This window comes from Zootoca vivipara, chromosome 14 (genome assembly GCF_963506605.1).
Source record: "Zootoca vivipara chromosome 14, rZooViv1.1, whole genome shotgun sequence".
NCBI classification, from domain to species: Eukaryota; Metazoa; Chordata; class Lepidosauria; order Squamata; family Lacertidae; genus Zootoca; species Zootoca vivipara.
The window spans coordinates 13102973-13129818 of NC_083289.1; positions in this window are offsets into that span (position 1 = coordinate 13102973).

Here is a 26846-nt window from a genome sequence, read left to right on the forward strand (position 1 = left end):
GTCTTCTGACGTTAACACAATGATAAGGGCAAGAAATGCCACCTGTATAATTCTGGCACCATAGGGAAACCATGTTATTTCTCTTGCTGGCTAAAGACTTGCGTGTGAGAATCTTCTGTAAGCTGCTTTGCGAAGCTTCAAAGGCTCTAAAGTGGATTATAGTATTCTTAACAAATAAACAAATAATATCTTGTGCATGTAAAACAAGTACATCACATTCAGCAGTACCAGAAATTCAAAACAAAATGTCAGTCAACAAGAGAAAATGGGTGGAACAGTCAACCCTAGGAAAGCCTCCATAGCAAATGTGAAATTATAGTTGTGCATTTTAACTTTCCAGATGTTCTTAATGGTGCTTAGTGTTTAGCAACAGAGTTCCTCACCCCTCCCATATTTCCAGCACATGTAACTCCAGCTTATAGAACAGGAAGTGTTCCTCACTTTGATAGCACTCCAATTCCTCTGTATTTCCTTTCTTGGAAATAGAAACCCCCTCATTTGACTATCCTACATTGCCCAAAGCACCATCCTGTCCTCACACGGCGAACGTTATTGGTTTACTTTGAAATTTGATCAGAAAGGAGCCAGGTAAGTTCAAGAGGGCTGGTTTATCAGCAACTCATACTATCTTCTGTAAAGGAAATTCCCAAGCTATTAAAAAGCTCCCTGTCTTCCATCATCGCTATAAATGTCTGCAACAGTTGCACTTTGATGCCCCATGACACACACCCCCCCTGTAAATAACTTCACACGGACACATATTTTAGTTTAAGTTATTGGGCAAATTTTAGGCCACAACTTTGATTACAGGAAAAAGTGAGCGGTATTGGCTTAGGCATTGGGAACAGACTATAACTGACTCCCTGCCTCTCTGGTTGGTAGTCTGAAAGGGTAAACACCAAACGAGGGAGCAACATCGATGAAGACCAATCGAAGCTCACCCCGGGGTTCCTGTGGTCCTGGCCAGGGCTGTCTTAAGCATATCTGGCACCCTGGTGGGAAGATCCCTCCGGCGGCGCCCACGCCCCGTTTCCCAGCGCAGCTGTCTGGCGCCCTGCACCACCCAGCCTTGGCGTAGGGCCGGCCCTGGTCCTTGCATTTGCTGTAACCTGCGGAGCCAGTTTGTTTACCTTTGGTTTCAAATTGGAAATGGCATTGAGGTGCAGGGGGGAAAGCCATCGAATTGATCAGTTGTCTAGAGCAACTTCCCAACGAGGAAAGCCTAAGATCACATACTTATCTACATTTGAGAGCATCACCCAAATAGGGTGCTTGTGGACCAATCTGCACTATACATTTAAAACAGTATCGTGTCACTTTAGATAGCTGTGCCTTCCCCCTAAGAATCCTGGGATTGATTGCTAAACCACTCTGAAAATTGTAGCTCTGTGTGGGAAATGGGAGTCTCCTAACAACTCTCAGCGCCCTTAACAATTGCCAGGATTATAAGGGGCAAGCCCTAACTGTTTAAAATTATATGATATTGCCTTATATGTATAGTGCAGATAGGCCCTGAATCTTCCCAGATAACATCGACAGCAGTTAGCCAAATTCCCTCCCTCCCTCTCTCTTTGACAACTGTTTGACAGCTTCCGTCAGCTTCTCTTCCAAGATTGTTATTATTGTTATTTGCGGCCTGCTTGCTAAGATTTTCTCTGATAATTTTAGTTGTGTGTTTACACACACACACACACACACATTATATAAATGGCATGTAAATTCTTAAAACAAATAAATAATGTGTAACTGGCAACCTCAGCTGTGGGTATGGATTCCAAGAAATAACTTCAAATGAATACAGGTGTAAAGTAACAGTAACAACAACAACAACAACAACAACAACAACAACAACAACAACAACTTTATTATTTATACTCCACCCACCTGGCTGGGTTTCCCCAGCCACTCTGGGCTGCTTCCAGCCCATATAAAAACATAATAAGACGTCAAACATTAAAAACTTCTCGATACAGGACGGCCTTCAGATGTCTTCTAAAAGCTGTGTAGTTCTTTATATCCTTGATATCTGATGGGAGGGCGTTCCAGAACTCTTTGTGAGTCCACCAGCCATAGTGTGTCCAAAGTGTGTGTCATTGTCACCAAATCAGACATCTCCAAGAAACAGTGTAGCCGGCACAAAAGCTTTAACCTTGCAAATGCACTCCTGGCCACCACAAAGACCTGAACATCCAGGAGCATGCCCAGACTGCAAACCTGCGTTTTTAGTTTGCATTTCTCTTAATATGCACGTCTCTTTAATATGCACATTCTACCTAGTACATTAATTTTTGTACACATTACTTGATTGAAGTGTACTGCAGAGTTTAGAGTTCTGCGAATTTTGAAGCATTTGAATACATTGTATTTGTTTTGGTCATCACAAATTAGGTATGTTCACATTACAATACAACCCAAACTAGACTTCTCCCCCATCCCTACCTACTTCTGAGAGAGAGAGAGAGAGAGAGAGAGAGAGAGAGAGAGAGAGAGAGAGAGAGAGAGAGGCTCATAAGTTTATACAATTATGTAGAGTTTCTTCACCTTAAAAAAGTGCATGCCTGCTCTTTCTCGGTGACATCATGGAACAAGCCAACCAATGTCAGGCTGCTTCTGTCATATGAGCACTAGCCAATCATCAGGTTACTTCTAACACATGAACACTGGTCAGTCAGCCTCAACAAAGTTACCTGTAAGGCAACATGGTGCTGGCCTGCAGCTCAGGGAACTATTAAAACTCACTGCATGGGCCTAAGTGTGATCTAGTAGGCAGTGCACACATTTGGGAAGAACCCAGTAATATTGGGTCTGTCAACAAAACCATTGCCCTCTTCTCTCTGTATGCATATAGGACTTAGCACAAAGTTGGGCAATAGGCAAAGAACCCCCAGAACTCTCTCCAGCTGTCCTCAATCCTCACTGAAGTCATATCACATATTACCGTGTTTCCCACATTTTAAGACACCGTCTTATAATGATTTTACTCAAGAAAATAAGCCTATGGCTTATTTTCGGGGGGTGTCTTAGTGGTTCCTGCCTCCTCCTGCCGCGGCCGGCGTTGCTGCTGCTGGGCTGGCAGCACCCTGCGAAGTCAGGAGAAGCCAGCCAGACCGCTGGGGGGTTTAGAAAAAACGTCCGGAGCGCGTCCCAATGGCAGTGCTCCTCCTCACCTAATGGCAGTGCTCCTCATGTGCCGCAAAAGCCACTAAACAACTGGGGGGGGGTAGAAAGGCAGCCGGAGCGCAGCCCGATAGCAGCGCTCCTCACGCACCACAAAAAGGACACAGAAAGCTGCCGGACAGGGGGCTAAAAAGCAGTGAAGCAACGGCCACAGCTTTAAATGGCTCGCAACGCCCCCCTCGCCGTCGCTAGGGCTGCCGAGGCTGGATCGTGCCTTTCATCCCGCGCCTGCGCTGCGCGCCGGATTTTGCCCAATCCATCGGGGAGCAGGGAGCGCTCAGAATCTGGCAAGGGGGGGTCTCTCTTCCCATTCGGGCGCCTGAGCATTGCCGCTTGAAAGGCTGGAGGCTCTCGGCAAGGTGGTCTAGAGGAGCGATCGCGGAGCGCTCCTCTCTGCAGCTGCCGGTTGCGGTGGCGGGCGGCAGACAAAAAAAAAAAAGAGGCCAGGCTGCTGCGCTCCGCCCAGCGCTGCAGGGCGCTCCGAGCGCTTGGCGCTGCGGAGCGCTCCTCTTTGCAGCTGCCGGTTGCGGTGGCGGGCGGCAGACAAAAAAAAAAAAAGAGGCCAGGCTGCTGCGCTCCGCCCAGCGCTGCAGGGCGCTCCGAGCGCTTGGCGCTGCGGAGCGCTCCTCTTTGCAGCTGCCGGTTCCGGTGGCGGGGCGGCAGGCAAAAAAGAAAAAAAAGAGGCCAGGCCGCTGCGCTCCGCCTGGCGCTGCGGAGCGCTCCGCTCTGCAGCCGCCAGTTCCGGTAGCGGGGCGGCAGGCTGCCTCGGGCAGGGAAAAAAAGAGAAGCTAGGCTGCTGGCTCGGGCGCGCGGAGCACCCCGAGCCTCTGAGAGCCAGCAGGACGAGGAGGAGGCTTGCCGGGTCGTCGCCCAGCAGCGCGCGCGGAGCGCCCCGAGCCTCCGGCAGCCAGCAGCAGCAACAACAATCCCAGAGGCTCGGGGCGCTCCGCGCGCGCTGCTGGGCGACGACCCGGCAAGCCTCCTCCTCGTTCTGCTGGCTCTCAGAGGCTCGGGGTGCTCCGCGCACACTGCTGGATGCCGACCTGGCAAGCCGCCTCCTGCTCTTGCCGGCTCCCAGAGGCTCGGGGCACTGCACCATGCCTCAGCCCCCACAGCACTGAGCGCGCCTCCTTCGCCTCCTCTTCCCTCAGCGGTCTCGCTCCTCGGAGGTATGGCTTATTTTCGGGGTATGGCTTGTATTTCCTGAACGCTTAAAATCCTGCTATGGCTTATATAATGACTACGTCTTAAAATAGGGGAAACACGGTATTTCCAGTTGTTTCACAGGCCTGTTGTAGTTCAGGTCCAAATATGTGTAGCATATGTGAGCCTATTTATAGGGCTGCAATTACCTCAACAGGCTGAGTCAGGCAGATGGTAAACATTACTATAGGCATAAGTACACTCAGAATTAGACATTTAAATGACTTCAGGTCTGTCTCGAGCTTACTTAAGGGAATTTATTTCTTAAGCCATTTTAGGTGTCTGGTGAAAATAGGTTATTTATTTAACAGAAGTTGTATGCTGTTTAGTTGGTAAATAAAACCCAAGTACTTTACAAAAGAGCATAAAGTATGCATTAAACTTGTCAATAGGAGTAAAAGTTAAAAACAAGTTTATATAGGAGGGGACGATGGGAGTTGTAGTCCGACAACTTCTGAGGGGCACCATATTGGTTCCTCCTGTTTTAGGACTGTAGATAGTTTGATGCAGATGAAGTTGCATTTGGTTCTGGGGTTTGGTTCGTTTTGAGTTTAAACTTTGCACATAAACACATGATAGATGAGAGCCAATCATCTTTATTAACTGGAAAATGAGGCTTTAAGTGGTGTTCCTTGGCTGCTTTGATTGCTCTGAAAGGCGGTGCACATTCTAGAGAGGACTACCAATAATTAGTCTTCTTCCATTGAGGATTCAGGAATACTGGTAAGAGATTGGAAAGTGTCATATTCCCCTCCTCAGCAGCCCATATTATCTTCACTTGAAAACTTTGGTCTAAGGGGCTGGGGGTGAGATTTCTAACACAAATCCCCCATGAGCAGCACACACACAAAGGTCAAATCAGAAATAGGAATAAAGGTTAGAAGCAAATATGAGAATTGGGTGCATCTTTGTTGAGCAGACTCGGAGATTTCCAGAGTAGCATTTAAAGAAACAAAACATTATTAGCTTCTGTGTAGCCTTATTAGTCTGAGACATTTCCAGGATGGATGGAGAGTAAAACTGCTTTGCAGAGCGCAACAAAAACAAGGTCATAAAAGCAGGCTTTGGCATTTGAATTAACTTAGTCCATGATTTGGTTTTAACTGCCAGGATGCATTTGTGGTGGGCTTTCAGACTTCCTTAGCTGCTGTACTGTGAGGCAAACCCGAACATCTCTCTCTCTCTCTCTCTCTCTCTCTCTCTCTCTCTCTCTCTCTCTCTCTCTCTCTCTCTCTCTCTCTCTCTCTGCTCATTTACAGAACAAGGGACAAGCTGGCCCTAATTTGGCTTTTATATTATACTTTGCCAGTAAATTCTGCCATTATAGAAAGAATTGCTTCCTACGCAGTTGTGGCAGGAGACAGAAGGGATGGTTTTGTTCTTCCCCAATGCTGCCTAATCTGGTCTCGCTGAAGACGAGGTGTATGATAAATGTGAAGTCAGAGGGTGTAGCTCAATTCACATCTCCTTGCTTTCCCTATAGATTAACATTACACACAAGCACATCCAGGCATTGATTGAATGATTGATTGATTGATTGATTGATTGATGCCCAGAGCCAAATGTGATTCACACAGGGGAACATTTGAAACAAGACCCCCCCCCATTTACCTCAGTATTGTCAGCACTGATGGGCAGCAGCTTTCCAGGGAAAAGATTTGGGAAGGGATTTTTCCCAGCCATACCTGGAGATGCTGGGAAATGAACCTGAGTATTATGAGGAAAAAACTGCTCCTTTTCCCTTATGGCGTATCCAAGAGCCTATATAGAGTCCTTAAGTGGGTTCCCTGTCGGTAGGAGAAAATAGCAGGCCAACCAGAGTATATTGAGAAGCAAAGCGGCGCGTAAGCCTGAACTTTATCAAACTGTATTAAATGTAGTATAAACACCAACAATTGGGAAACACTTGCCTGTACACGCTCCAATTGGAGAACAGCCTTTACCAAAGGTGTCATGGGCTTTGAAGACACTCAAACTCAGGACGCAATCAGGACGCAAAGGAGAAACATGCTAAGAGGAAGCCACACTTGGCAAACCCACACCATGATCAACCCCTACCCAGAAACCTATGTCCCCACTGTAGAAGGACGTGTGGATCCAGAATTGGCCTCCACAGTCACTTACGGACTCATTGTTAAAACCATGGTTATGGAAGACAATCTTACTCAGCTACGAGTGATTGCCAAAGAAGATAGAGTCCTTAACTGGGTTCCCTGTTGGTAGGAGAAAATAACAGAGACCAATCTGAGTATATTGAGAAGCAAAGCAGTGAGTAAGCCTGATCTTTATTAAACTGTTGCAACAGGGACCCCACTCACCACACGCAGGAGGGAGGAGAACCCTGAACAATGGTATGCAAGCCCTTATGTAGACTTTTGAAACTGCCCACCCTGTAGCCCAAGACCACCCCCCTAAAGCATCATACATACAGCAGAAATCCTGTTTGCCAGGATACCTGACAATGGTCACTGGTTGCATTACCTGGGCAGCCTGGCCATTCTTTTGTGATGGTTAATACTTTAGTTCCTGAATCCAGGTCACAGGCTTACCCTATTCATACACAAATACGCCCTTAAGGCAGGTAAGCAAAAGACAATGGGGAGGCTTTCCCATTTCCTTCCTCCTTGCAGAGAAAAATGTGAGGTCAATTTGGGAGTCAAAATGGCTTTAGGATTGATCTCCTGTACTATTTCAGACATGTGGTTTATATACTTACCATGTATGTGTTTGCCTTGTGCATTTATAAACATTTAATTTATAATTGATAAAATGAATAAACATTATATTAAAAAAAGAATTATTATAACAATCTGAGGATCTGCTACTGAGCTACAGTCCTTGCAGAACTTCTGCAGGCAACTTAATTTTGTATGCATCCCCACTTGCTGCAGACTTTTGGGCTGTTGTGTTTTGCTCCAATACGACTGCTATATTTCTAGGTGAATAATATCTCTCCGAGCAGCTTTGCAAGATTATAGCTGGGTTAATCTTAAATCCACTTATGCACGATTAGGTCAGTATGTCTTCCTTATGAGTAAGCATGTTTATAAGCCTAGGCTTTGTCTGCAACTTTTAATTTATTTATTTACATTCCTAAATTGCACACACTCTCGGGACAGACGGGAGGTAGCAGCCATTTCAAAACAGGCTCAGTGCTGCAAGTGCATGTATTTATGGAGTTGTACCCAACTGAGCCTCTCCACTAATGGGAGGCTGTTTGATCCAGCACAGGCTTCCATGAGTTTCCATGGAAGGCTATTCTCATTGATTCCCCTTTTTCTCTCTGCTGTCTTCTTGCCCTGTCATATGCTCCAGGGTGTTGGAGTGCCCTTTGAAACAGTGTAGGAAGTATTTTGGGGAGCTGCAGAGGGTGAGATGGAAGGGCTGTGGCCTTGCATGCAGAAGGTCCCAAATTCAATCCCTAGCACCTCCAGGCTTTAACCATAGTTAAAGCTATGGTTTTCCCAGTAGTGATGTATGGAAGTGAGAGCTGGACCATAAAGAAGGCTGGTCGCCAAAGAATTGATGCTTTTGAATTATGATGATAGAGGAGACTCTTGAGAGTCCCACGGACTGCAAGAAGATCAAACCTATCCATTCTTAAGGAAATCAGCCCTGAGTGCTCACTGGAAGGACAGATCATGAAGCTGAGGCTCCAATACTTTGGCCACCTCATGAGAAGAGAAGACTCCCTGGAAAATACCCTGATGTTGGGAAAGACTGAGGGCACAAGGAGAAGGGGACGGCAGAGGACGAGATGGTTGGACAATGTTCTCAAAGCTACCAACATGAGTCTGACCAAACTGCGGGAGGCAGTGGAAGACAGGAGTGCCTGGTGTGCTCTGGTCCATGGGGTCACGAAGAGTCGGACACGACTAAATGACTAAACAACAACAAAGGTATCTCCAGGTAAGGCCAGGAGAAAACCATGTCTGAAACACTGGAGAGCTGCTACCAGTCAGTGTAGACTGGGAAGAAGGGAAGAAGCCTTGAGCATGGGTAGGCAAACTAAGGCCTGGGGGTGGTATAGTGGTTAAGAGCGGTGGACTCGTAATCCGGTGAACTGGGTTTGCTTCCCTGCTCCTCCGCTCTTCTTCTCCTCCTCCTTCTCCTTCTCCTTCTCCTCCTCCTCCTCCTCCTCCTCCTCCTCCTCCTCCATCTGGGCTGTGGACGGTCCAGGAATCAGCATGTTTTTACATGAATAGAATGTGTGCTTTTATTTAAAATGCATCTCTGGGTTATTTGTGGGGCATAGGAATTCGTTCTTTTTTTTTCCTCTTCAAAATATAGTCCAGCCCCCCACAAGGTTTGAGAGACAGTGGCCTCTGCTGAAAAAGTTTGCTGACCCATGCACTTGAGGGCGAAAAATGGTTCTACATTAGATGCTAGGCACCATGGGGGAAAGGATAGAACCCTGTTGGACCCCAAGGCATGGCTGCCAAGCAGCTATCTCCCAGGACCAGCTTCTGGGATGCCCTCCACTAAGTAGGAGCAGAACCATACTCCTCTCAGAGAGCCCATCCAGAAGGCTACCACAATTGATGATATCAAAAGCCACTGAGAGGTCCAAAAGAATCAGCAGAATCGCATTCTCCCTGTCTGTCTCTCAGCAAAGGTCATCCAAGGTTGTTTTTGCCATAAATCCATGTCTGAGGCCCAACAGAAATGGATCTAGAAAAAACAGTTTCATTCAAGAGTGGCTGGAGTTGATTGGCCACCACCTCTCTGGACTATGTTACTCAGGAAGGAAATGTCAACCATCAGCCTATAGAGAGATACAAGGGGGCCAATCTCCCCCTCAATTAACTATAATTAAGTCCGCTTCCTGCATTTATAGAAGGTGTTATATACTGTTCTGATCAGTCTGATTTTCTCCCTGGACTCCATCTGCTTCTACTCAAGTTATATACTAGTTTGTCCAGTTTGCTCATTAAAGCGTTGCCATAATTTTCACTTTGGACTCCATCTGCTCTGTTTAAATGACTGCTAAAGGATATCTTGAAAATGGTTCCCCCTTCCCTATAATCCAGGCATCCCCAAACTCGGCCCTCCAGATGTTTTGGGACTACAACTCCCATGATCCCTAGCTAAAAGGACCAGTGGTTAGGGATGATGGGAATTGTAGTCCCAAAACATCTGGAGGACCGAGTTTGGGGATGCCTTCTATAATCCTTGTGTGTTACCAGTGCTATTTTTTCTAGAAAAAGAGATGCTGAAACTCACCATGAACACCTCCCTTGTTCTCTTATAATGGCAATGGTGCCCACCTGAGAGGTGCCAGAACTGAGCCCCAGCAAGTTTTGGCTGTCAAAAAGCCCTGTGTGTTACGATTGGCAAAAGAGGTTCCTTGGTAGTTCTGTCACCTTTGGAAGTTCAAGAGGTGATAGCTCAGAAGAGGGCCTTCTCTGTGGCAACCCCTAAGTTGTGGATTTCCTTTCCTGAACCTGATACCTTCATTGTATAGCTGCCATATGCTGAAGACACATCTCTTTAGATACTTATTTCTAAGACCCAGTGTATTATTTGGATTGTAAATTGTTTTAACTGGTTTTAATATTGTGTTACTTTGTTGTTGTTGATGATGTTGTTGATGATGATGATGATACTCTCTTGTGGTCTTAGACAGAGGGAGTTCTTCCCCACTCCCACCCTGTGCTTCCTGATCCTTTTTGGGAGATGCCAGGGATTTAATGTGGGCCCTTCTGAACACAAAGCATGTGATCTGACAATGAGCTGCAGCCGCATCACAACTGCAAACCTGTGACTCTGCATTTTGGACTGTTGCAACAGGACTGACATGCAGTTGTTAGCTTCATTCAAAGTACAGGAGCCCTCTAACTTGTTCCTGTATGTACATTTTTAAATTAAAAAACAACAACCCATGACCAAAAAAAAGCAGGACATGCAGAATGAAATTAGATGATTTGTTCACAAATTACCTAGGCAGAGATTTAGAAAGGGTACAAAGAGGCATTTGTGCATAATTTCATGGGATGGCCATCCAAATCTGGTTTGACATATAACTGAATGTATTTGCCTTGTAATTAATCTCTAATAGGCTACTTTGAATCACGCCTTCCATCTGTAACCCCCATAAGCCTACATAGGAAACACCAATGGTTCATTACCACACACATTGCTGCAAGATGGAAATGCATGCCTCTTAATCTCTCTTTTGTCCATCAGTCTGTTGTTAAATCTTAGGCAGTCTGAATGCAAATACGGTTTCAGTTGGATTTATCAGGAAGAGAGCAATGAATGCAAAGAAATAGTTCACCCACCATCGTTGCAAAGGGGGAAGCAATTGGGGTCGCTGTGTAATTTCAATATTAGGTTGTTGGTTTTTTTGCTACCTCTTGCAAATGACAAGAATTCTCACAAGAATATGCAGCCAGTCTTAGAAAGGGGTATGGAATTACTTTCAGGGCTTGCAGTCGATCCATTCCACACTGAATTAAAATATTAAACTTAATGCCTTATTCCTCGGGAGATGGAAAATGAACACAATTCTGTTATTGCAAGTGGCTCATTTGGTTTTTCATTGCCTGAATTTTATATATAGAGAAATGTCCCCTTCTTGACTAGTATTGGTGTTGTAATAACTGAAGCCATGTCATCAAATATCCAAATTAATAAGGTTTCTGTAGGTTAAAAAAGAAAAGAAAAAGAAACTTACCCAACACCAAGGAGAAATTGAGGTGAAACAGCAAAGGTGTGGTTAGTTACTATTCCAAACTCATGATGCCTACCATATTGAGTTGGATGTAGAATACACTTGTTCAAATTTCCAAGTAGTTATGCTTCTCACTGGGCCTAAGCATGTCATTCTCTTTGCAGTGTAGTTCACATTCTAGGGTTGTTGGTAGGCTAAAATACTGTCTTTCTGAGCTCCTTGAAGTTAGGGCTCATCCATACTTCCATTTGTCCCATGCCAAGAAAGCATGGGTCCAAGAAGTTCGGTCATTTGCTCTGACTGAGCACCAAATAGCAATTTTCCCCGAGGGAAAGCAGTGGGACAAGAAGAAGTGTAGACAATCCCTTGGGTGTCCAACTCCCAATAGACTGCGATCTACTCACAGTATAAAAAAAACTGGCAGTGATCTACTCATTGTCGTAAAAATACTGGCAGTGATCTACCCAAAGTTGTGGAGCTTTTTTTAGTAAGCCAAAGTTGGAGTTTTTCCCCTGCTTTTTTGTAAGGAGATCGCTGAGGGGCTAGAGATCAACAAGGATCTACCAGGAACACCCTGCAATCTACCCGTAGATCATGATCTACCTGTTGGACATGCCTAGTAGAACATAGATCATGATTAGTTTTAACAGTATGCATAGTGGATCAACAGAAATTGCCTTGTGCTGGGTCAGACCGTTTGTCTGTTTAGTCCAGGGGTAGCCAATGAAGTGCCTTCCAGATTTTTTTTTCATCCCTGTATCCCTGAAGGAGTGTCTCCACCCCCATCGTTCAGCCTGGACACTGAGGTCCAGCTCCGAGGGTCTTCTGGCAGTTCCCTTACTGCAAGAAGTGAAGCTACAGGGAACCAAGCAGAGGGCCTTCTCGGTAGTGGTGTCTGCCCTGTGGAATGCCCTCCTGTCAGATGTCAAGGAAATAAACAACTATTTGACTTTTAGAAGACATCTGAAGGCAGCCCTGTTTAGATAAGTTTTAAATGTTTGATGTTTTAAAGTGGTTTCATGAATTGTTGGAAGGCACCCAAAGTGACTAGGCAACCCAGTCAGATGGGCGGCATCAGGGCCGTCTTAAGCGGTTCAGGCGCCCGGGCGCCGTGGTGTGCGGATCGCTCTGGCGCCCCCGCCCCGCCCCGTTTCTTCCCGCGGCTGGTGGGTGGGTGCAGCGCGCAGCGTGGTTTCCTCGCGGCTTCGCTGTGCAGCGCCCCCCTGCCGACCCGGCGCCCTGGCACCCCGCGCCACCCAGCCTACCCCTAAAGCCGGCCCTGGGCGGCATATAAATAATAAATAATTACAGAACCTTCAAGCGTCCCTGTTTTCCAGGGACAGTTCTGGATTTACAGAAGCTGTCCAAGTTTCTGATTTGATCCTGGAATGTTACACTTTTCCTTCGGACGTCCCTTAGGGCAACCCCTGAGCCAAGGAGATAAGTAGTTATACAACCTTTACAAGACATTTGAAGGCAGCCCTGTAGAGGGAAGTTGTTTAATTTTTAATGTTTTATTATGTTTTTATATATGTTGGAAGCTGCCCAGAGTGGCCTGGGCAACACAGATGGGTGGGGTATAGGTAATAATAACACCATCACCACCACCACCACCGCCAGCAGCAATTTTACTACTACTACTACTACTGAGGGCACTAGGAGAAGGGGATGTCAGAGGACAAGATGGTTGGACAGTGTTCTCGAAGCTACGAACATGAGTTTGACCAAACTGCAGGAGGCAGGGCAAGACAGGAGTGCCTGGCGTGCTATGGTCCATGGGGTCACGAAGAGCCGGACACGACTAAACGACTAAACAACACTACTACTACTACTACTATTAAGGATGTCCCTATTTTCATCATAGAAATGTTGGAGAGAATGTTGTTGTTGTTGTTTTGGACTACAACCCCCAACAGCCCCAGACACCGTGATCAATGGCAAGAGATGATGAGAGCTGTAGTCCAACATACGCCTGCAGGGCACTTCCTTGGGTTTCTGTGGTCTAGCTCAATAAAATCTATTCTTCAGGGTCTAAGCAGAAGTTCTTTCTTTCCCACCACCTGCTACCTGAGCCATATGAACTAGAGATTGAACCTGGGACCTTCTGAATGCAAAAATATAGGCTCCATGGTGAAATTATGGTCAGTCCCTACCTATTGCTTTCATATTTCGTGGACTGCAAACCAGCTCACAACAACAGATAAGCCAATAAAAAGTACATTGAAACATTTAAGCCACAGAATGATCCTGAATGCATAATGACAGAACAATAAACAGAATAAAAAGCAAAGCAAAGAGAGCAATAAGAAGGAAATATTTTTAATGAAGCAGTGATCCGTACCATAAGAGCGACATAGCAAGGATGAATCATCCAGGAAGCATTAAGATGGCAGAGCCGTAGAACAGGAAATCACAGTTTAACTGTGAAAGATTTTGATAAATAAATTAGTCTTGACCTGGTGCCAAAATGAGGCTTATGTTGGTGCTTCCCAAATTTGTCTAGGGAGGCATTTTACAGTTATAACGTATACCTTGTATTCTCTTATGGGCTGGAGAACCGCATTGCTGGTAAGAAGAGTTTGCTCTCTGTGTTCTGGAACGAGCTGTCAAAAGAGATGCTAAAAGAGCCCAACATTTCAACCTACATCCAGCTTCTATCAGAGGAAAAAGTGCTATATGGCTGTGTTCCACCTCCACTGTCGGAGGAGGTGTGCCTCTGAAGACTAGTTGCTGGGAGAGTGCTCTTGCACTCAAACCCAGCTCTCAGGTTTCCCAGGGGACCATTCTGAGAACAGGATGCTGAGTTAGACGGGCCATTGGCCTGATCCAGCAGGCTTGTCTTACATTCTTATGTTCCTAATCGGGCGGAAAAAAACAACAACAAGCAGATCCGAATTGTTTTTCTTCCTGCACCAACGAAGAGTTGGTGATTATATGATTGAAGCATTGTTACACGTAGAGATGATCTAAGGAGTTTTGGTGCCTGAGGCCAAAAACCTGAATACCATCCCCAGGTGCTAAAAATATGAAGATGATTGGGGCTTTTTTGTGACATTACTGACCAGTACTGGCACTTTTTAATTTATTTGACTGCCCATGGTAGCCATTTTGTGCTGGCGCCCACAGCACTTTTATCAATATATGAGTACTGGCACCTCATTTTTTTATACCCCCTCCAAATACACTAATGATGACGGTGATAAATGATAAAAATATTCCTTCAGTAGCACCTTAAAGACCAACTAAGTTTTTATTTTGGTATGAGCTTTTGTGTGCATGCACACTTCTTCAGATACACTAGAAACAGAAGTGTCAGACCCTATATATATACAGAGGGTGGTGGGGGTGGGTGGGAATGGGAGATGGGCTGATGGGAGTGGTAAACCTGTAGATGGGTGTTAATGTTTGCTCTCTATATTGGACAAACAGGCCAAACCCTACGCCAAAGGATAAATGGACATAAATCTGACATCAGGAACCATAAGACTGAAAAACCAGTAGGAGAACACTTCAATCTCCCAGGACATTCTATACAAGATCTCAAAGCAGCTGTTTTATTACAGAGAAATTTCAGGAACAGACTGGAAAGGGAAGTTGCTGAATTGGAAATCATTACCAAGCTTAAAACCATGGAAGCACCTGGGATGAATAGAGATATCGGATTCTTATCTCATTATGCATGATCAAGCTTTCTTTAGCACCTCAGCCCAGGACTAATTGCAGCCATCAGCAGCCATTAACACCCATCTACAGGTTTACCACTCCCATCAGCCCATCTCCCATTCCCACCCACCCCCCCACCCTCTGTATATATATAGGGTCTGACACTTCTGTTTCTAGTGTATCTGAAGAAGTGTGCATGCACACGAAAGCTCATACCAAAATATAAACTTAGTTGGTCTTTAAGGTGCTACTGAAGGAATTTTTTTATTTTGTCCTACCAGTATTACACGGGTGATGTAAGACTGTCTTAAGCAACGTACTTTTGAGCACTCAGGAAAAGCACTGCATGAATAAGTATATTATTATTATTATTTTACCATTTTTATGACTACCACATGGCTTCCATTGCAAAATCTGCCTATTTTTAAATTTAGCACCGTGAAAACCCATGTGTTCAGTGTGCTAATATTGAGAAACGTCTTGCCAAGTTTAGAAACCCAAGTTATTTATGAACGGAAGGCTTTTTGTTCATCCCTTCTTGCCTGCAAATAGGGTGCAGCTGTTTTCAGCAAATCAGTTTAATTCCTTTTTCTAAATGATCTCTTGGCCTTTAGAAAAAGGCCTTTCAAGACTGAGCATTGTTGCTGGGGAAATGTGATTGTTCATAAACTTTGCCTACGCCACTTATAGTGGTCGCCGACATTATGCCCCAGCTTTGCTTATTTGAACTGTTTTATTATTTCTTCAGTTGTTAGTTCTTTTTATCTTAGATCTCTGCTTCTCTTCAGTGTCTTTAGATTCGTAGAGGAGTATAAAACCTTTTGATGCTAAGAACAACAGCAAAACCAAGAGCTTGTACCAGAACCTTCAGGAGTCAGGGAACAAAACGGGCCTGAAGGCAGCTAATTTGGGGGTTTTCTAATAGCAGGTTTATTTGCATGGGGGAAGTTTGAGGCTACTCTAGAGTAGAAACCCTGAAAAAAAGGAGATGAAAAATCTTGCATTTGGAAGGTTTATGGGTAGGAATGCCAACTTCAAAACTAGCAAAGCAGGCTTGGATGCTTGTTTGTTTTGATTTTTTGGCCACTTATCACAAAGATAAGGAAATCCATTGCTTTAAAAATAGGAAGGAAGTTAACTTACACCAATTCAGGCCATTGGTCCATCTAGCTTGGTACTGTATTTTCAACCCAAGCAGGCATTTCAGACAGTGGACATTCCCAGCCTTACTTGAAGATGCCAGAGATTGAACATGGGATCATCTCCATGCAAAACAGATGCTCTACCGCTGAGCTATGTCCCTTCCGCTGCTAGTGCATGATTGGTTCACATATTCTTTTGTGCATGCATGTGCTATGCACATAAGTGTACTGGGCATGAAGGAACCAGGCTTGGATGGGTCCAGAAGAAGTGCTCCATTGCATCCAGTAGGCATATCTCACAAATGATATTGTTAAGCTGGAAAAGGTGCAGAATAGGGCAACTCAAAGAGCACAGAGCAGGTACATCTTTCCCAAGAGGAAAGGGTACAATGTTTGGGGCTTTTGTATAAATGGGGGGGGGAGCCAACTAAGGAGGGGACATGGTCAGGCTTTACAAAATGATGTACAGTGTAGAGAAAGTACATAGAAGATGTTCAACCTTTCTGATAATAGCTTGAAGTGGGGGTTAGTGGTGGGATTCAAGTCAGTTCTCATCTGAAGGTGAATCGGCTTGATTTGCACTTTCCAAAGCTGAAACATAGCCATCATTTGAAATTTGAGTTGCGCAGTGCAGTTCTTCCAACCACGTAATGTGAGCGAAAATGAATATACTGGGGTAAAGTGTGCTTTAAAATGTAACAAGTGAAATCTGTGATGATTGATTGGGCGAAAGATGTGGGGCACAATATTATGATAGAGGATTGGGAAAGGTTGTGGGAAAAGAATATAAAGTTTACAGCATGTAACGTTTTGAAAGAAAATGTGATGAAAATGATGTATAGGTGGTATTTAACACCAGTTAAATTAGCAAAAAATTATCATCTACAATTCTACATGATATCAAATGCTGGAAATGCAAAGCTGTGGAAGGAACCTTTTACCATATGTGGTGGACTTGCCCAGTAGTAAAGGACTTCTGGGAAAAGATTTATAATGAATTAAAGAAAGTGTTGAAAAATGCCTTTATTAAGAAACCAGAGGCCTTTCTATTGGGTATAGTTGGAAAAGAAATCCCCAAGAAAGATGTTACTTTTTTCTGTATGCCACAACAGTAGCAAGAATGTTGACAGCTAAGAATTGGAAAACACAAGTGGTACCAACTGTGGAAGAATGGCAAATGAAAATGATGGACTATATGGAACTGGCTGAACTGACCGGGACACTACGTGACCAGGGAGAAGAGTCGGTGGAAGAAGATTGGAAGAAATTTAAAGTATATTTAAAGAAATATTGCAAAATTGATTAGTATGAAGTTATTTGGAAGTTTATAGAAACTGCAGGTTTAGAATTTTTAGGTTAATTTTTGAGGAAAGGTTAATATAATCTCTGTATGAGTTAAAGTTAGGATATAGAAATTGCTAAAGATGCTTGTTAATGAAGCACAGATAGGGGGTTTACTAGGAAGTCACCCCAAAATGTGAAGAAAAGATTAAGAATTGAGAAAGATATATCATTGTGGTTTTTGTGTTTATTGTTATGTATATGTTTTATTGTGGTTGTTGTTTTATTGTGTTTTAAGCATAAAAAGAATAAAAATTATTTGGGGGAAAATGTATATATTTGTGAAAATGACATACAATTTTTTTTGCAAAAAATAAAATGCCATAGCTGAAATTTGCACTAAAATGCTGATTTTTTAAAAAAAATGCTGATTTTTTAAATTTAAAAATCACTTTAAAAGAAAAGCAAACTGTTGTGGAAATGTAGAGAGCTGAGTTTAGGGTAGATAAAATATGAGAAACCAAGAGAGATTGAAATAAGCAGATTTGCCCATCCCAAGGCAGAACTCTTGGTCATCCAATGACAATTGGCAGAAGATTATTATATTTTATTGTTATTTGTACCCTGCCCATCTGACCAGGTTGCCCCAACCACCCTGGGTTTAAATGGAGCTGCTCAGTGTTCCACCTGAACTGTGAGTGCAACCTAGAAGGTGTTGCAGAAGCTTCTTAAGCACATAGAGGTTACTTTGCAGAAAAGTCTGTTGCATGTAGGAAGAGTTCCATGAAAATAAAGGGAGGGGCGCCACCATTCCTGTCCCCTCCAGATTTCATGGAAATGAACAGAGCATTCTTCTAAATCTTCCATTCTTCTCAATGGGCTTTGAGCAGAAGTCCACAGTGGATTGTATTTTTCTGGTTTTCCCCCCTTGTGGCATCCCATCATGTTGCAATCGAGTCGTTTTAAATTACGATGTGACCATTTTTTGAACTTTACAAAGCTGCCTATACTTTCTGCCACTGTGCCAAAGTCCTAAAGGGAATAGAAATAAAGCAGCTGAAGACATTTCAGCTCTCTCGCTGCATGTGGAAAATCAATCTGAAGAAATCCCAGCTCAGAGCCTGGGAAGACGTTGTCCTTCCAACAAAACATGCCCAACATTTGATGAGGATTGGTGCAGAGACACAAGTTTTTTGTTTGGCACTACATCAATCTCAGCAGGTAAGAGAACTCCCTCCAGATCTTAGAAAGATATTGCATGTCGGAGCACTAATGCAATGTTTTTTCTTGTTGCCTTTGATAGCTAGACTTCCTCCTTTTTTCTTTCTTTTTTTGCACCAAAAAGAAAAGAGAGAGAAGAAGGGAGGGTGGAAGAATTATTCCCCCATCGAAATGAGGAACTGCTCCTGCACCTCCCCAAAGGAAATATAGTTTCAGACTGGAAAGAAGATGTTGGTTTTCTGCCATGGAGATGCCTTGTGGTATTTGTGTGCTTGGGACTCATTCTATAGATCAAACTTATTGAAGTGACATAATCCTGGCACCCAGTTCAGGACTGTGAGGGGTGAGTGGTACGATGGAATGCGCATCCGCTTTTGGCAAAGGCTGCCGGATGTCATGTCTTCCTTGGCTGCAGTAACTCATTGTCCAGGTGCAGGCCAACATTTTGTAGTGATAAGAAAGCTACACCTAGTTTTGTTGCTGGAACTGAAACCTAAGAGCAGCAGACTGGCCTTCTTCTGAAGCATGTTTATGCTTATCTTGGTGTTTGGGCTCCATATGCCTATGGATAGCTCAGTTGGTAGAGAGCCAGACGCTTCATCTCGGGGCCGTGGGTTCGAGCCCCATGTGGGGCAAAAGACTCCTGCATTGCAAGGGGTTGGACCTCCCAGCTCTACAGTTCTATGATTCTCTGAAGCATTGAACTAAGGAAAACAGACACCCTACCTTAAGGCAGAAATGAAAAGAGTAAGCGTGACAACTAAGGGGAAGTTTGTGCAACTGATGCTGGCTTTGTGCTTTAGGTTTTATGTTTCATTATGGCTTTTGTGCATTTGGCTACCTCTAACAATTGATATGCATGGGTAATCAACAAGCAGCACTTGAGAAAAAGGAAAAGCAATGAGGCACCAGTCAGAACAGCGGCAATTGCGTGTTTAGACCTTTAAACCTCCCCCTTAAATAAATTCACACAAGACTCACATTTTTGGTTTGGTTTTTGGCATAATTTAGGCCACAACCTTATTGGTTACAGCAAGTGAGTGGTTGCATAGGCTCAGGTTCGACTAGCTCCCTACACCGTTGCAGGTAGCCCTGACCCAAATGGCACCAACCAATCAGCCAAGTGGGGAAAATTCCTGCCGTGCCCCTGTCCCAACAACACACGACACACGACGGCATAGCAAGGTCAAGCGCGCAAGCCCTAAATATAGGGAGAGGTGGGTGAGCGTTCTGATGCACTGACCAAGAGAGAAAGCTCAGGGTCACGTGCATGGGCATATACAGGTCCCCTGATCCATTTGGCTAGCGTCCCATTGGTCAGATTAAACCCAGCATCAAGGGACCTACCAATCAGGTGTTGTGGCTATCCAATTGTACCCACCCACAACACAAGGGTTTGGTTGCCAGGTCTCACCGCAACACATGTCCTTTTTGAGGGAGGACACAATTTACACATCAATGAATATGCAAGTAATGTATATTGCAAAACAATTTGTGTTACTATTCATGTAGTGTGTGTTTAAAAAAAAATTCATTGTGGAGAATGAAGGCAAAGCCATTCATAGCAAGAATCTTTGCCATGATGGGGGGCTTTGAATTGACTGGAGGGGAATCTGCTTTTTCAATGGATTCCTTGCCTACTTTGAAGTATTTTGTAGGAAGCGATTTTAAAAAGCTGGAAATAAATAAGCAGAACAACTAAACTGGATCCCATCAGAAGAAACGGTTGGAGAGGGCTCAGAAACGGGACCAGTAATGGTCCTTTAAGTGACTGAGGAATGGCTCCTGATCTGCACAGGCGACTTGTCAGCTTTTATGAGCAATTCAATAAGAGACCATAAGAAGATGACTTAGTCTTATACAAAGCCAGACCATTGGTCCATCCAGAGGCATAGTGTGCGGGGGGGGGGCTGGGGGACATCATCCTGGCCACAGTTTTTTGTGGGGGGAGTATTCCTCACAGCTGGCAGGAAATGGTGAGCTGTTGAGTCCTTCTCATGAGAAGGACGCAACAGGCATGCGCCCTGCCAGCCTCTCGCGCGCCACTTTTGTGAGTCTCGCAAAGCAGCACCGGGCTCATAGGGTGCCGTGAGTGCAACCTTCAAATGGCCAGCCTCCCCACTGTGCAGCCGGGCAGGCAGTGTAGCATGGTCCTGCTTGGCTCCAGTGGCAGTGGGTTCCTCTGGCACATGCCCTGGGCGCCAGCAGGAAACGCTCCACTGCTGGGTCCATCTAATATTGTCTACACTTACTGGCACTGGCTCTCTGGGGATTCAGATGGGGGGTCCAGCCCCAGCCCTACCTGGAGATGCCAGGGATTGAACCTGGAACTTTCCGCAGGCAGATGCTCTACCACTAAGCTATGGCCCCTTCTTTGTTGCAAGGCAGCTTTCTCCAACCTGGCGCCCTCCAGATGCTGCTGATCGGCAGCTCCCTCCACCCCTGACTATTGGACATGCTACTTGAGGCTGGTAGGAGTTGTAGTCCAAAACATCTGAAGGGCACCAGGTGGGGGGAAGGCTGCTTTGAGGCATCATCTTTCTTCTCATTTCCGCCATCTATAAACATTCCTTTCTCTTCTTTATAATTTCATTTTTTTAATGAACCAGCTGCTTCAATAGAAGTATTGTATGAGAGATCAGCTAGGCAATCCCCAAAGAATGTGAAGACAAGTTGTTTACCTTTCTCTCTCAATCTCTCTCTCTCTTTCTCCACCTTTCACTGAACTTCATATTGTTTCTGGGTTCCCCCCCCCCATTGCTGTTCAGTTCTCCTCTCACGCTTTCTAATTTTGCATCTTTTCTCCAAATAACTCTCCCCTTCCCACTTGACCTTTGCCATGTCTTCCTTTTCATTTTTCCTTTTATATGCACTCTTCTTATACCCAAACTGGCACAACATATTCAGCAGATAAACTGCTTCTTCAATAATTGATACAGGGATAATTTAACAGGAAGGCACGGAAAGCACCACACGAGCAGATCATGATGTTGTATAACCTGTCCACATTGTCGTATAAACTCCCCACAAACAGATCAGAACAAATGTTCAATAAAGGCTTGATATAGTCTAATCTCCAAGTAAACAATGTGTAAGCAAATCAGGATAAATGTTCAACAACCTGGCTGTCTGGAGGAGCCCTTAAGAACACTTTTAATCATTGATACTGGTAGGGTGCTATGTCCCATGTTCATATTCAAACCAAGTTTGCTGACTCCTTGACTAAAGAATAATTACTTTAACTTTATTTATTTATTAAATATGTCCCTGCTGGAATAACCTCTTGAAGGCATTACTGTTTCAGTTTTTAAGGAGGTCCAAAGGGACACGAGCAAATGTATTCATATGTTTCCATCCTGAATGCTAAATCAGCTAATTAAGGGATCAAAATTAGTCTCTTTTATGATCAAATAGTTAAGGCTCCTTAAAATAATTACCTTAATACAGCTAGCTGTTATTATGTGATATGTATCTACAACCACTTCACAAAAAAAGGTTTAACATAACAGCATGCCATAATTAATTTTGATATTGATAGTTGATTAGCTGCCCCAGTGAAAAAGTCAGACAAACATTGCTGTTTCAGCATAATGTAGATCAGAGAGTAATGTATAAGAAAAGGGCACACAGAGCTGGGGAAATGTTCTGCACATACCTTCACATGTGGTGTAGGTCAGGAGTGAGGAACCTCAGGTCTGGGGCTCAAGTGTCGCCCTCCTGACCTTGGGACAAACCCCCAGCAGTGGCGTAGCATGGGGGACCACAGGGGCAGATGCCCTGGGCGCAAAATTGTTAGGGAGTGCAAAATTTCAACACCCACTTCCATCACTGGGCTCCATTGAAATGGCCTCTCCATGCAAATTAGGAACTGAACTTTCCAGACAACAGAATGACTCTTCTTTTCTTACCTCTTCAGCTGTGATTTCCTGGGTGACGCAGACGCCATTAGACAGTTGAATGTGCATGCATACTCTGTCCATTTCCCTCCCTACCACGTGGCTCTAGCAAACCACACTACGCCACTGACCCTCACAATTCGCCTGTCCTGACTGCCATTCATGGAAGCGATACAGAGATTCTTGGCGCAATTGTTTCCAAATGCTTTATTCTAGGATTCACTACAATGCCCAAACATCACATTGTGAGGTGGTGTGGATCAGTGGTTAAAACACAGCTCTAGAGTTCATGGCTAGGTGTAAGCTAAGATGTCATCCCAACACTTGGCACACCTGCTTAGCTCGCCTTCGGAAGCGGAGGGTGGGCACTGTCATTTGTGCAGTGCGGAGCCCCAGGCCTGGCCAAGCAAGCAATTCTACACGTAGGCTGGGTCTGCTCAAGCTGGCGCAACCAGCACAGCATCCTTTGCGGTGGAGGCGGGGTCAGTTTTGAAACTGATCCTCACCAGTATCAGATAAACAGCAATGAATTAAACAACACAATACCATTGACTTTAGAGGTACATCTGGGGGTCATGTAGGCTGGAGAAGGATGTGTGGGATATGTCAGTCAAATCCAACATTATAAGAGAGAGGACTAACTTTCTTTATGTGACAGTCAGTTTTGTCAGTTGGTTGGTTGGTCTGCTGCTGATAGGAGTGTTAAGTAGTAAATGCTCTGATTGAGTCTTTTTAGGACTCACTAATGTCTAGTATATAGTTTATATTAGGCATCCCCAAACTTCGGCCCTCCAGATGTTTTGGACTACAATTCCCATCTTCCCCAACCACTGGTCCTGTTAGCTAGGGATCGTGGGAGTTGTAGGCCAAAACATCTGGAGGGCCGCAGTTTGGGGATGCCTGGTTTATATGTTATGTAACCTAAGTATGTACTCAGTGAATCTGACAGTAAAGTAGTTTATGTTATTATCATTCAGATTCATGTGTATTTTACTGTAAGAGGGACAAAAGGGATTATCAACCAAGAAGGCAGGAAGGTAGAAGACATAATTATTAAAAGGACTCAAACGAGTTAGCAATCTGCTTGCTGCTGTGTAAACTTAAACAAGGAATCATTTAACTCTGCTATATTATATAAATGTTCCTACAGGATGTACACAGTCACTTCCTTTTAAAAAAAAAGTTTCAAGTCATGATTGCTTGGGCAGTGCTAAATGAAAGCATTAGAAGAAAAAATCCAGATTCTCGGTGACTAAACTCACCATTATAAACTTTCTTTGCCTGGTTTCCTTTCACTGGCTTCGCATTGGTATCTTGGATCAATCTTTTTTTTAAAAAAAAAAAAAGCAAAAACAAAACCAAGATAATGACCCAAACGTTATCATTGCCATGAGACCAGGCAAGTGTTGTGCTGTAAAGACATCTGAAGCTTGGGAAGGGGACCAGTCAGATGACCTTGAATCATCTGCACCGTCCATCACCTATTCTGTTGCCTCTGCTGGCGAGACTTCAGGAGACTTCAGGAACGGTGCAGTCTAGCAACAGATGCTACTATAGACACCGGTAGCTGGGAGCCAAGCATCAGGTAGAGAAAAGGCAGGGAGAACAAAAGGAGATATAATGCTTAGCTAAAACAAAAGGCATAACTGCAGTGGATGCAGTGGGAGTCAGGCAATTCTAGTCGCTGGTTATTGGCAGAAGAAGCACTGCTTGTCATCGCAATAGTGGTGGTGGGGTGAGCCTTCTCCTGTCTTAAAATTGGTAAATCTTGCATCTGTGATCCTATAATTCAATGGTATTATTATTCAAGCCAGAACTGTTCTTTCCCTTTACATCTGTGCACTGTTATTAACCCTCTGAGAGGTGAGGATAAAATGAAAAAGAATTACCGGTATCTTCTAAGGGAGTCTAGTCAACAGCCAGGATGCACGCAATATAGACGTATTTCTGAAGTTTTATCAGGATGCGAGCAGAGCGAGGCTGGTGCCTATTGGGACTGAAAGGACAGACAGCAAGGAGCCAGTGTGGCATAGTGGTGAGTGCGTTGGACTAGGATCTGGGAAACCAGAGTTCAAATCCCCACTCTGCCATGAAGCTCACTGGGTGATATTGGCCAGCCACTACCTCATATTGTTCTAGTGAAGATAACATGGGGAGGGGAACCTTGGGCTCCTTGTAGGAAAGGTAATAGCCCGAGCCAAAGTTTGGTTGGAGTCAACTAATTATGGTTTTGACCTCTTCCCTGCTGAATTCTACAAAGACAACACTGAGACATAGGAGGTGGAGAAAGCTGGACTGGTTGTAAGTAAGGAAGCTGGCAGGTGGGGCTGGCCGAGGGCAGACTGAGGTTGGCAGGGCAGAGCCCCATTTGCCTGCCACCACCTGCATGGGAGATGGCCAGAAGAACCTTAAAACTCAAGCTGGGGATACAAAGGAAGAGACCAAGATAAAAAAGGAAGAATCTTCTTTTGCAGCAACGCCTTGAGCTGTCAATCATTTGGTATGCCACCAACAGCCCCACCAACCAACTGAAACAGCCCGCAGAGGGTGGACTCGTTCTGGATATGGCCTTTGGCTGCCAAATGCAGCCAGCACCCCACCCCTGAAACCCAGGTTGGATGGCCACCAATCAGGAATGCTGTAGCAGCCTACTGTCCACATCAGCAGGAGGTTGGACATGAAGACTTTTGAGGATCCTTCCAATTGTGCTATTCTACTTCTCGGAGGGGGGAAAGAGAAAATACCCGAATATTAGCCCCTCCATTCCTCGCTGCTCCTGGCTGCGTACCTGGGGGGGCATGCTGCATTGCCAGTGGCCTTTCCCCTTCCTCGCTCTCTCCTTTCCCAGCCTTGGGGGAGAGGACAGGGGACTTTTCCGTCTCCTGGCGCTGCTTGCCCTGCGCTCCAGGCTGCATACCGTAAGGTTGAGAATATAAGCCACACTTTAACTTTTCATGGTCGGAATTTGGGAAAAAGTGAGGCTTATATTCAGGCCAATATGGTATAAGATTCTCTGTATAGTGTGGTATAAATGCTAAAGGATGCTGCTGCAGCTACTATTACTCATACAAGCTTCTACCACATGCTAGTTTTTAATACTCTAGACTCTTCTAAAAACAGCAGATAACTAGGAGGCACTGGTTGATTGTGGTATAACTGTCATGGGTCACCTAATGTGCACATTTATCCACTGGAGGGTTTTTTTTGTTTGTTTTTTTGGTCAGGTTCCCCCAGGATTGACACCTGGAGTCACACTCAGTTTTTGCTTTATAAGGCTAGACCACAAGGTAGCTTAAGACACATACACAGGTACACAGAACAACGGGCAAACACTTTCTCCTTCAAATACTGCTTAATAGGTCCTGACCACAAACAGCTTCCGAAGAGAAAAGAAAAAGAAATAACTCACCCATGTTGTCCGGGTTATGAAAGATCATGTTGACTATGCTTGTTGCTCTCGCTGTGTTTCAATTAATTTTGATCTAAAATTGATTAGCAGTTTTTCATAAGTGTGAAGCCAATTGATTTGCAAATTAAGGTAAATCAAGTCAGACTTGCTACGTTATCCATCACACTGTGAATAATGTGGATAGATATTGATTTGCCTTTTTCACATATTCACAGCTAGGTAGTCCATAGGTAACTTAATATTGGCCTTCCCTCCCTCGAGGGGATGTATGGCCTCTTGTAAGGCTTTTGGATCTAGTTATTTCAGGAGTGGGGAACCTTTTTCAGCCTGAGGGTTGCATGCATTTCTGGGCAAAATTCTGGAGTCACATGCTGGTGATGGGTGGGGCCAGAAGGGTGGGGCCAGACAAATGTAAATATTCCTCTCGTACTGTAGCTAATGTCTATTTACATGCATTATCAGAGTTATTTATTCCATTCAGATAAAATTGCTCAAGGAGGGTGTGAAGCAGCACCATGGAGGGTGGGAAGGGGTACTTAACTATTTACTTAGCCATTGCCCTGTTTCTCCTATGCAGTTTCAAAGGTGTGTTCCCCTAGAAAATACAGCTTACCATCAGGTTTCCACCTCCTTTCTGGAGCACTGTATTAATGCACAGATTGTTCTGAAAAAGATTTGCTAACTGTAAATAAATTTTCTCTCCGCATATATTCACAGCAACTTCTAATGTGCATGTAATATCCAAATTTGAGTGCAGCCAGAGATTTGGACTGTAGAAATCTAGTGGGATCGGAATTGTTGATGTTGGAAGCTCTTTGGCATAACTGTATTACGTACACACACACAAACACACACATATACTTTCGTACACACACACAAACACACACATATACTCAAAAGTCTTTGTTAGCACTTTGACAAGTCAGGACCTGGGATCTTCCTTAATAATAGGAGTTCAAAATCCAGTTTTGCAACACCTCAAGAATAGGGCAGGGGCAGGGAGGGAGGTGAGAAGGTGCAGTTTTGCAAGCCATACACACTCCAATGGAAGTCAGTAGTATTTGGGCATAGTGAATTAACCATGCACTGATACCCTCCTATTTCGAGAACATAGAGGTTTCCAGAGGTGTCTGCATAAATTAGGCATGCTCACCTGATGCACACAAGCCAAAGCGGTAGAG